This window comes from Bombus huntii, chromosome 17 (genome assembly GCF_024542735.1).
Source record: "Bombus huntii isolate Logan2020A chromosome 17, iyBomHunt1.1, whole genome shotgun sequence".
NCBI lineage: Eukaryota > Metazoa > Arthropoda > Insecta > Hymenoptera > Apidae > Bombus > Bombus huntii.
In genome coordinates this window covers 1,910,500-1,921,430 of record NC_066254.1, presented here as the reverse complement: position 1 = coordinate 1,921,430, position 10,931 = coordinate 1,910,500, and the positions used below count along the sequence as shown (strand labels likewise).

The 10,931-nt window shown below is 37.9% G+C and overlaps 1 long non-coding RNA gene across 1 annotated transcript; it reads left to right on the top strand.

Moving 5' to 3' along the window:
• The first annotated feature begins 9,903 nt into the window (after positions 1-9,903).
• LOC126875042 (uncharacterized) lies at positions 9,904-10,666 on the top strand. Its single transcript, XR_007693224.1, has 3 exons — positions 9,904-10,029; positions 10,078-10,398; positions 10,521-10,666. It is a non-coding gene; the product is annotated as an uncharacterized LOC126875042 (long non-coding RNA).
• The last annotated feature ends 265 nt before the right edge of the window (positions 10,667-10,931 follow it).

Genomic DNA, 10,931 nt, shown 5'->3' with positions numbered 1-10,931 from the left:
AACCGCGAAACGTCACCAGCGTTCAATCTCTCCACTTGTAAAATAAATGTAAATATTATAACATATTTAAATGACATTTTTTCTCCATCTCTTCGCTACCCTGTCCCTCTTCCACCTCCTTTCACAAACAATCAACTTCACAAAATTCAAAAATAAACTACCGATTTATTCAGTTTTATCGCCAAACTTTCAGGGCAAAAGAAGAGAAAAGGCCAGTATTGTATAAAAGTAACGCTTCTGAGCAGCTTTAATACAATCAATTACTGTAATGTAAAAAACACGTAAATTCTATTGCAAATATTTTATAACTACGTCATGCCGTCACGTTCAACGATACTTTTGCCAGAACCACTTCTCAACTGAAATTCTTTGTTTATTCAGTATATGTACTATGTATTTTCTTGGACAATATAATTAAATTATAATAATTAAGTTATAATTAAAAATTAAAAAAGCACTCGTTCTCGTCCGATAACGAAAGTTAAGATGGAGGAAGTATTTAAATAGGTGACCGCTTGCGAACTCTGCGTGGTGCTCACCTTTTTATTTTTCCAATCTTTTTTACTTTCCATAATAATCTATTTTTAATAATCTATAATCTAAACATAGAGAAATAGAAATGTTTTAGTATTACGCGACTAGTATCATATATCACTCATTTTTGCACACATTTATATTTTTTCAAATATTCTTTTTTTATACATTAAAAGCAAATAAGAAAATCACTTATTATACCGCGCTGAATGGAATCGTTCTCGTCTAAAGGCAGTTTGAGAGATGAGATAGAGTTTGGTTCTTTTGATGTAAAAATTTGATTTCTCTGTGGGACATGCTAACAGAGTTCTTTTTAGAGATACTTTTTATTTTGTTTGCCCAGTGTTGATTTATAGAGTTTGCGAATTCTTGTTTTAAACACAACTTTATTTTGTGCAAATGGTACTTTAATAATACTAAATCTTCTCTTTTATCGTAGGAATAGTTCTATTTTAGATTGTTTATTTTGCATGATATGAAGCTTTCGTCTCCGACTTTTGTTTTATTTTTAGTACGGATTCTTGAAGGGCATGTTTTTCTATTTCGTCTGTAAACGAGTCGATTTGCCTCTTTGTTAGGTTGACATTGTTGTGGACATTTAGGTCGCAGTTCTTTTCGAGCTGATTATGTAATATTTCCTAGTTTGTTGTCTTTTACTTGTACCTGGGTCCGTCACTTCGTGTTTCTAGCGTTAGGAAGTCAGATGTATTTTTGTTTATCTGAAATACGAGAGCGTTATGGTCGTAATCGTAGTCTCTTGTTGTGAGCGTGTTAGTTGCCCGTAAATTACGGAATTGTAATCGTGTGTCTCCAAGGCATATGACTAGGTAATGAGCCACCTTTTGGTCAAGACTCAATTCTTTCTTCGTGCGTTTTAATGATTGTTTTAGTTAGTTTAATTGTGCTTGTTGTTCATTTAGGGCTTTGAATATGTTTTCTTTGAAGGTTCGATAAGTTTATTACGTTCAGCTGTGGTATGGTTTTAATTGGGTTCGGATTTTGAATTACGCGCGGTAATAAATTTGTTTGATGTGGTTGGTTTTCGGAGACTTGGTTTCGGCTTATTCCTTGTCTTAGGATGTCTGAAAAGTACGGCATGAATTTACGGCTTATTTGAGCAACACGTTTGTTTTGATGCTTTGCATTTGTTTTGAGCATCCTTTATACAAAGCAGGATATCCGTAGTTTTTACAGTTCACGCACTGCACTTTGTCTTTGTTTACTGCGTCATCATTTTTGATTTTTCACTCGCTTGGTCTGTGCGGTTCCATGCTGTTTACATTTGTGACATTGCGTTATGTCATTTCTTCTGACTTTTTCCCATTTTATCCTAAAGTAACTCAGTTCATTTTTACACAAGTTCACAAACAAAAGTTGTGTTTTACACAATTTTTAACAAAGTTCATTTTTAGTACGTTACTTTGCTTTGTGGGGATACTTGGATTATGTAAATTGAGAGGAATACATTATTCTTTATTCATCTTTTTGTCGAGAAGCGCCAATCTTTTGTCAATTGGGGACGTCCGACATCTGCAATGCTTGCAACTCTGCGACTGTTTAGAACCTTTAGTGAGACCGTGTGGTACTTCTCCAATTTGGCTGTATGTGCGTAAAAGGCTGTTTGAACTGCAATTAAGATTTCTTTCGCTTTGTTAAAATCTGGTATACTTCGTAGGAATAGCACGTGTTTATCTGCGTATATTCCTTTAATGTGGAATGACTTTGTGTTTAGATTCTCTTCCATGAGTTTTACTGTCTCTCTCTAGTCTTGATGGGTGATGTATATTGGAGGCCGTTTGTCTTTATTTGTGGGGACTGTGGAGTCAGAGTTCTTCCTTGTAGAGGCTGGTGACCTGTCCGGGTTGCGTCTGGCTTCTCGGTAGCATTGCCCCTGGAGATGGACCCCCTGCGTTGTCCACTTCTCTGGGCTGCGCTTGGGACGTTGAGGGTTTCGTGGATGATGGAATACCTCTCCGTCCATTCTTTATTCTCTTTCAGTTTGTGATGTCCCGTCCTGAGAGGCTGTGTGTCTACTTACTTTCTTCCGTACGTATCTGTTCTTTTTCCTTATTATTGTGAATTCTTTTATTGTTATTATTTGAGGGTATTGCTGTGTCTGAGATAGGCTGGACTCTTGTGATTGCAATATGCTGAACCTATTTTCCGTTCGTATTGCTGATAATGGGGAGCTATCTGCTAAATTTATGGTTTCGTTCTTTTCGCGTCCTCGATCAATTTTTGCTATAGTATTTTTCTTTCGGTTGCTCTTTTCATTCTTTTCATCTTTTTTCCTTCTCCCTTCTTGTTTTTTTATAGTGAGCATTACTTATCACTTTTCGTTATTGAATATCACAGTATAAATTGGCAAACTCACTAACGAGTTTAACGCCTGGTATTTTTGGCCAGTGAAGTCCGACCTGCTGGGTGGATCACAGCACTCTGACGAGAAAGAGTGCATTCAGCTCGGCATGAGCGTTAGTTGAAGTAATCAATTTTCTTATTTAATATTATTGAATAAAAAATACTTACGACGTACAATTATGTAGGGAAATAAAGAAGAAATGTAAAATCTTGCTCGACTTCGTTTTCGAGAAAATGGACTGTGAAGTTAAGTAGGGGCAATTTCATAATTGATTTTATATAAAATAAAGCGAAAAATGTCATTTTACATTTTTGACATCATTTTCGCCGCGCGCGGGGAATTATTTTCTCCTTCGATTTGTATCACAATTTTCGGCACATGTATTTTTGCATTCTTTCAAACGACATACGTATATAGAATACTTGTACATTCTCCAATTCCGAATATTAAATACATATAACATTACCGGAAAATATAAACAAAGCAATATATAAGTAAGCGTATATGCGAGAATGATATAACTTATGGTGATAATCGTTTAATGCTAAAAAGATATTTTCTTGATGTATACGACCATACCTTATTAACACAATGTTTGATAAAAGGAAAGTTAATAGTTGTGTTACGGCTCAATCTTCTTGTTTTTATCATCTAAGCCTCAAGTTTACGTGATAGAACGAGTATTTTCAACGCGGTATGAGCGTTGGCTGAAGTAATCAGTTTTATTATTTCATGTTATCGAATAGACTAAATATTTAATAAACCATAGCCTTCGCAGATGATCTAATCATCTACGTAACAGGCCGCAAAACTAAGACAATAAAAACTGAACTTCAAGAACTTTTCGAAAAAATATATGACTATTATCACGCATGGAAACTAAAAATCAACACAAGCAAATGCGAAACCATACTGTTTAAGCCCAAGTCAAGTGAAATCGGCCCAATAGAAAGAGAACACTGCAAAAAATTCCAACTAAGAGAAAAGGCAAACAAAGGGGCACTCATACCACACAAAAATTGCGTAAAATATCTAGGAGTAAACATAGACTATAAATTAAACTACAAGCAGCACACCGAAATTCAACTTGCTAAGGCCAATAAAGCATTCTGGAAAATAAAAAAACTATTCTACTGTAGCTGCACAAGAGTTAGAATTCGATTCAAATCATGTTGTTGTTTCGCTTCGGAGTATAAAGTTTGTTAGGTTACGTATAATGTAAGAATAAACAAACTCCGAGCAAAACAACGTCGCCGCTACGTGTAACCGACCAAGGACGCCAATTCGAATCGCGTCTGTTCGAAGAGTTGTGCCGGTTGCTCGGCGTCACGCACCTATGGACATCGGCCTATCATCCTGCGTCTAATGAGATGGTAGAACGCCTGCATAGACAGCTTAAAGCGGCGATCAGGTGCCACGACACGAGCAACTGGGTCGAAATTCTGCCAATTGTGCTATTAGGCATTAGAACCGCAATAAAGGAGGACCTAAACGCAACGGGAGCCGAGATGATATACGGCACCGGCATACGTTTGCCCGCAGAGTTCTTTCTACCAACTAAGCAGCGGGCCACCTCGGAATTCGCAACCCTGCTCAAGGAACAAATGGAGAAAGTCCGGTCTCAGCCCGTTATACAACACCGTGAAAAGAAATTATTCACTTTCCGCGAATTTGAGTCTCCCCCTATGTATTTTTACGACACGACGCAATTAGAGGCCCATTACAGCCGCCTTACGATGGGCCGTTTACAGTAACGCGAAGAGGCGAGAAAACGTACAGTATCGATGTCAACAGTCGCGACATAACGGTTTCCGTCGACCGGCTAAAGCCAGCCTTTGTAGTACCAGAGGATCTCGAAGCGAAAACCGCCGAAACCCGTGACATGCTTATTCCAGTAGAACAAACGAACGCTCGCAACGAAAGCGACGTAAATAGTAATAACGAAAGCAACGAAGGAAACACTGGCAATAGGTACGTTACGCGGTCTGGCCGAAGAGTCCGTTTTCCCGATCGGCTACAGGCAAGTTTCGGTTAGACATCATAAAGTATTAAACACGGGGACTTTCTTTGGAAATGCAATAAAAACGTTATCACTGGTAGGGGGGTGATGTAGCGGCACAAGAATTAGAATTCGATTCAAATCGTGTTGTTGTTTCGCTTCGGAGTATAAAGTTCGTTAGGTTACGTATAATGTAAGAATAAACAAACTCCGAGCAAAACAACGACGCCGCTACACGTAACCGTAAAGCAAAGACAAATTTGAATCTTCCGATTCCCCCCCCCCCCCCCCGACTACTATAAATAAACGGACGCGATCGCAAACGGATTATTATAAACTGCGACCAAACGACTTTATACACACCGTTTCGCAACTAGGACATTGTATTGACAATTTTAAATACATTAACGATTTCACCTACTAGTAATCTCATCATTCAACCTCCTACACTACTCCAAACATCTCGACAGCAAAGTAAAAATACTATGCTACCAAGCATTAATCTACGATCATAACCTACGGCTGCCCAATCTGGTACAACATATCAGCCTCCCAGATGGAAAAAATCCGCATATTCGAAAGAAAATGCATCAGGGCTTGCTTGAGTACTTACAGATCCGAACACAGCAGATTCGAACAATACGTAAGAAACAAAACAATATACGACCAAGCCAACATTCACCGCATAGACTGTCACATCCTAAAGCTAATAAGAAACCACTTCGCGCAAGCGGCAAAGATAAAAGAAAACAGCTTAATCTTCAGTTGCCTATTTCCTATTGCAACGCATATTACAAAAACACTCTGACAACAGGCTACATCCCCCCAGAAGCTTTCCTATACCTTGATGAAAAAAACTACCTCCAGGACCAAAATAACATCCCGATAATTTATCACATAAAAAGAAAAATAGGGACCCAAACTATACTTTACGAAGAAAACCTAGATGGCCAGTCCGCAGACACTAGATGGAGATACAACATGGCCCCTCCCTCTGAAAGACACCAAAGACAAACATAGAAAAAATACAAAAAAATATTGGTGGATACTGAATCCATAATAAAATAAGAGAGAAAACCCATTAAACCGATAGAACTCAATTCTGCCCCCGTATAACACAGGTGCAAACATTGTAATTATTGTAATTCTTTTTTTTTAAAAAAAAAGCTAAAGTTACACAGCACCCAAAAAGCAGACTACCGAAGCGTCCTGTTTTGCGACTAAGTTTTCAGGACAGAAAAAATTAAAAGAATAACAAATCCATATAAAAGCTCCGTTCCCAGCAGCTCTATTCCAAAAATAGTATTAAACACGAAAAATGTAAAGCGCCGACACATAATATAGCATGGCTACGTCGTACCGCCGCGTATCGGTACCTTTGCCTAACACATTACAAAAATTCACCGTTTATTGTAAATACCAATATGTATCTAAAACTTCATTTTGGGCTAAATAAACATCATTAAAAAAAAAATATTTAAGAAAACATACATGCATGTATGGGGAAGAATGGTATTTTGAGACGTGCATTCAGATATATAAAATTTTTCCTGGCTTCGTTTTCCATACAATGGATTGTGAAGTTCCGTCATGTAGGTACGCGTATACTTAAAAAGTAGCGAGTCAAGTGGACGGAACTTCATAATTGATTTTCTCGAAAACCAAGCCTTGTGTCGAAACTTGTCACTTCATACTCGACTCATTTTTGTATAGGAAATCAGGCCCTTTCGTCCTGTACCTTCATAATACTCTAATTTTCTCGCGTACTTCAATTTTGAAACCGGATTTCACTGGATTGCGTATAACTACCAACAGCAAAATACTAACATTCACCGACGAAACGGCTGTACTAATCAAGTGACACTGTAGAACGGCTTCTTTAATCTCTATTATAGTAACGCGAACAGATCGCCGACACACCTACAATGTCGGCGATAAAGCGCAAGTGCCGACAGGCCTAAGGAGCCATCGGTATCACTACGGTCCTTTCACCGAATATTTGGAAGGTGTAGGTGGCAACGGTGGCGGACGCGTAACGAACACGCGCGTAGGAGGGATATTGACGGATGACAAAAGACACGAATCGGATCAACAAAACAGTTGAGTTGTAACCGAGGGGAGAGAATCGTCAGTTGGAATCGGGAGTTGTACGTAGAATCGAAATCGAAAATGGTACGTAAAGAGTACGAAAGTGAAAATTGTCAATAAACATACTGCTAAACACCGTCGAGTATTTCTTTGGTACCCTACACGTTCTACACCAAAATCACCTCAGGGCTGACGGCCATCAATATATTTCGGCACCGCAGCCGTTGATCCTCAGTTGGCCACCGAAGAATCAAGAGTCGTCAATTGAGAGTCGTTATATCAAACCCTCTCCTAACATTCTTAACCGTCACCCTGTTCACATAATATTCACATAATTAATAATTCACATAATAAATTCTGCCACCATATCTAAAGTCTGAATTTTTCTTACCTTGCTCGTGAAACGTTTAAACCTAAGCGAAATCATTCGAACGACGCAAGGAAACGATCAGAGATTTCTTAATTTCACTGCTCCCCGTGCCTTCGACGTAACACACACACTCAGAAACAGCAGACATATTAATACCAGAGCATATCAGAAAAATAGAAAAATGACTGCAAGATAAAAGCAAAGCCCAGTCTATTTAACGACATTACATTTAAAATACGAAAACAGAAGCCACCTAATATCTAATTGAATGATACGCATATAACACAAACAAAGCAAGTTAAATACTAAGATTCCACTTAGATTTATAACTTACATGAAAGCAACATATTAAATCAATTATAGACAAAATACGGATAAGAAGAAGACAGATGTACTGGCTAACTAGTCGAAACTCTAAAGTCAGCATGGAAAATAATCTAAAAATTTACAAAACAATAATAAAAACAATTGGGACGTACGGAATATCACTATGGGGGACAGCAGCAATGAGTCCGGTAAATAAACAAGAGTCGCTTCTCAAAGATACTCAGAACATTAGTCAACGCCCCATGATATATCAGAAACCAGGATACATGCAAAGCCCTAAAAATACCAACGGTCGAAGAAGAAATGGGCAGGTACTTAAAAAAATACAAGGAAAAAATGGCAACACATCCAAACCAGCTAGCTGCTGGAGCGAGCAAAACTTTCATAGAAAGGAGACTAAAAAGAAAACATCCCACTGACTTCACTACAGTAATAAAATAGTCAAACTCGAAGATGCTATCCCGCTAGGGATAGCCACTCGCAAATAAAGTCAGAAAAATTTAACAAAATGTCCAGCTGGACAACTTGTAAAGTACAAATTAAAAAAAAAAAAAAAGGATTGCATGTTTGGCCTCAAAGGAGTAATCCAAGTGCTGAAAACTTTGAATAATACTTGTTACTTGCGAATACCCATAGTTAACTCTGCTGCGGTCTTCCATTCAACTAAATTATTTGGTAAGAGTTTGAAGAAGAAAATTACCTTTGCATATAAAGATTCGTTTTTATTTATTTCATCTTCTAACTAAAGGATCGGGAAAATGTAGTAGTATGTTACTATATCCTTCATAATAACGTTTGCAGCGGCACATGAGTAAAGGACAATTCAAATCATGTTGTTGTTTTGCCTCGCAGTATTAAGATCGTTAGGACACATGTAGTATAAGAATAAAAATACTCCGGGCAAAAACAGCGTTGCCGCTACGTGTAACCGTCGAACGAAGACGAATTCGAATTTTCTGACTGCCTCCCGACCAGTACAAATAAATCGACGCAACAGAAAAGAGTTTAGTATCTATCAACATCTACGAGAATTTTTCTGTATCGACGAGCTATCTAAGTGTTATCACCAGTTATCTACCGAGTTATCGACTTATTTTCTCTTTGAAATATTCCGAATTATTTATAACGCTTTCTGCTATTTCTTTTGCAGCTTTCCTACGCGGACCATATTACTGTCTTATAATATAATTTTGTATCAGTGCGTTTCCTAAATTTTCTATCATCGCACGTCTTTTTCTCAAATATGTCGGTTTCACCAGTCGAATAAAATTTTGCTCTATACGTTTAACGAACACAGAAGTTCTTAGAGAAAGAAGGGAGAGCAGTAAGAACAAAGAGACCCGGAGACCGCAGCAGGGTTAAAAAGAACATGAATTTAATTTGTAAACATTTTGGATTCTTGCATTCTGATATTAATCTTCTGCTTAATCTATTTTCATTGTTAAGAAACATTTTAAACACTATTTGCAATACAAAGATAAGATACTTTATTTCATATACCACAGTGTGAAAATAAAGATAGTTTATTTTTTACTATATATTTAAAATATTTTATTCGTACTGCAGACCAACAACTATTTAAAATGGTATTTAAAACATTTTTCCTATAAATTTGACCCAGCACTGCTCAAGCACAGTTAACATATTCGCAAAGAAAATTCAGAAATAGAAATAACTTTTAATTATATAAATATCTAACTGATCGGTTTCATCAGTCTCTGTAAAATACTATTTCGAATCAATTTTACAGTCTCTCACACCAGTGGTAACAAGTTTAACAGCAATTAAAAAAGTATCGTAAACAATATTGAAATAGTCGAGTAATAATAATCTTTTAATGTTTCGAAAATCATATAGAATAAGTAGAAAAATAATTATTTATGATAATATTGACTTAATTTAATCGTTTGAGTCCCAGGGGTCTTTGAAGAACCAAGGTCGAAAAAATAACCTCTTAATCGATTGCGAAGAGAAACAAGCGGCACAATAGCGCTCGTCATATTTCTTTATTTTCTGAAATACATCTATATTTTTATATATCTGTACTATTAGTTTATAAATATTTCAAGTTTTGCTCAATAAAAATTATTAAGATAGCAATGAAATACAAAAACACCGTCTGTCGTCCGTAGCGTTCAAATGTACTGGGACTTTTCGACACAAAATCTAAACAGCGTGATCACGCTACTTGGTACTCAAACGGTTAAAGAAATAACGATACATCTAACATGCGCGTGTGTCTGATATCGACGATATCGCGCTCTGTAACTTGCTTCCCGTCGAATTAATTTTAGGCAACAGATTTACGAGGGAGAGTAATGACTCAATGCGCGAAGAACAATTGACGAAGTTAAAACTCGAAGAATATCGAAGAACAAACGATGCCTAAGTTTCAAGTTGTCTTCGACGATTAAGACGAAATTTACGAATGCTTACTGCGCACGATTATGCGATACGACGCAACTGAAGCGAATACCGCGATGCGATGTACGACTGAACGAATGCGACTGAATTATCGTACGACGATACGAATGATTAACGATACACTCGTTCGCAAACGCGTGTCGGTGCGCATTTGAACGACCCACACGAGACGGTTTACTAATCGTTCGCTCACTAAAATGATACTTACCTTCGCGTATGCTTGGAGATACTGTTCACAACTGAAGATTTCGCACAGGACTGTCCACAAGTCGTTACGCCTGATGGAACGACTCTGTCTCCACCAACGCTTACAGCCATGTCCACGAATGCTTGAAGATATTGACGCACCGAAGAAGCCAGCTCAGAAAAGTATTAACTGATCTTTATGACTGACGAAACGATTTCGCCTGCACGAGCGCTTGAAGAGCGCTGAGAGATTGAAACGGTTCGTTACTCCACGTTTAGCGATTCGAAGGCACGGAAGCTGACTCTCTCGTCGACATTCACCATTGAAATACTCGAACGAGACTGCCGACACCGTTATTATACTCGGGCGGGCCCAACTCCAGCGAGCGACTCCAATAAGGCTCAAAACGAAGGAGCCGAAATACGCACGCTGATTGGTTTTCACGAAAATCGTCAAACGCCATATTCGCCTACAAGATGGCGTTTACTGCGTGAAATCCTTCGCGTGAACGATACCTGGATGAATGCGAGGCTTATTGGTTAAGGGTGGCGCTCGACCTCTCGGACCATTAAAATCCGTCAATTATCCTTACAAGAAACTGATAGCATAGGAAATCAAAAATACTGCTACGAATGTTGAA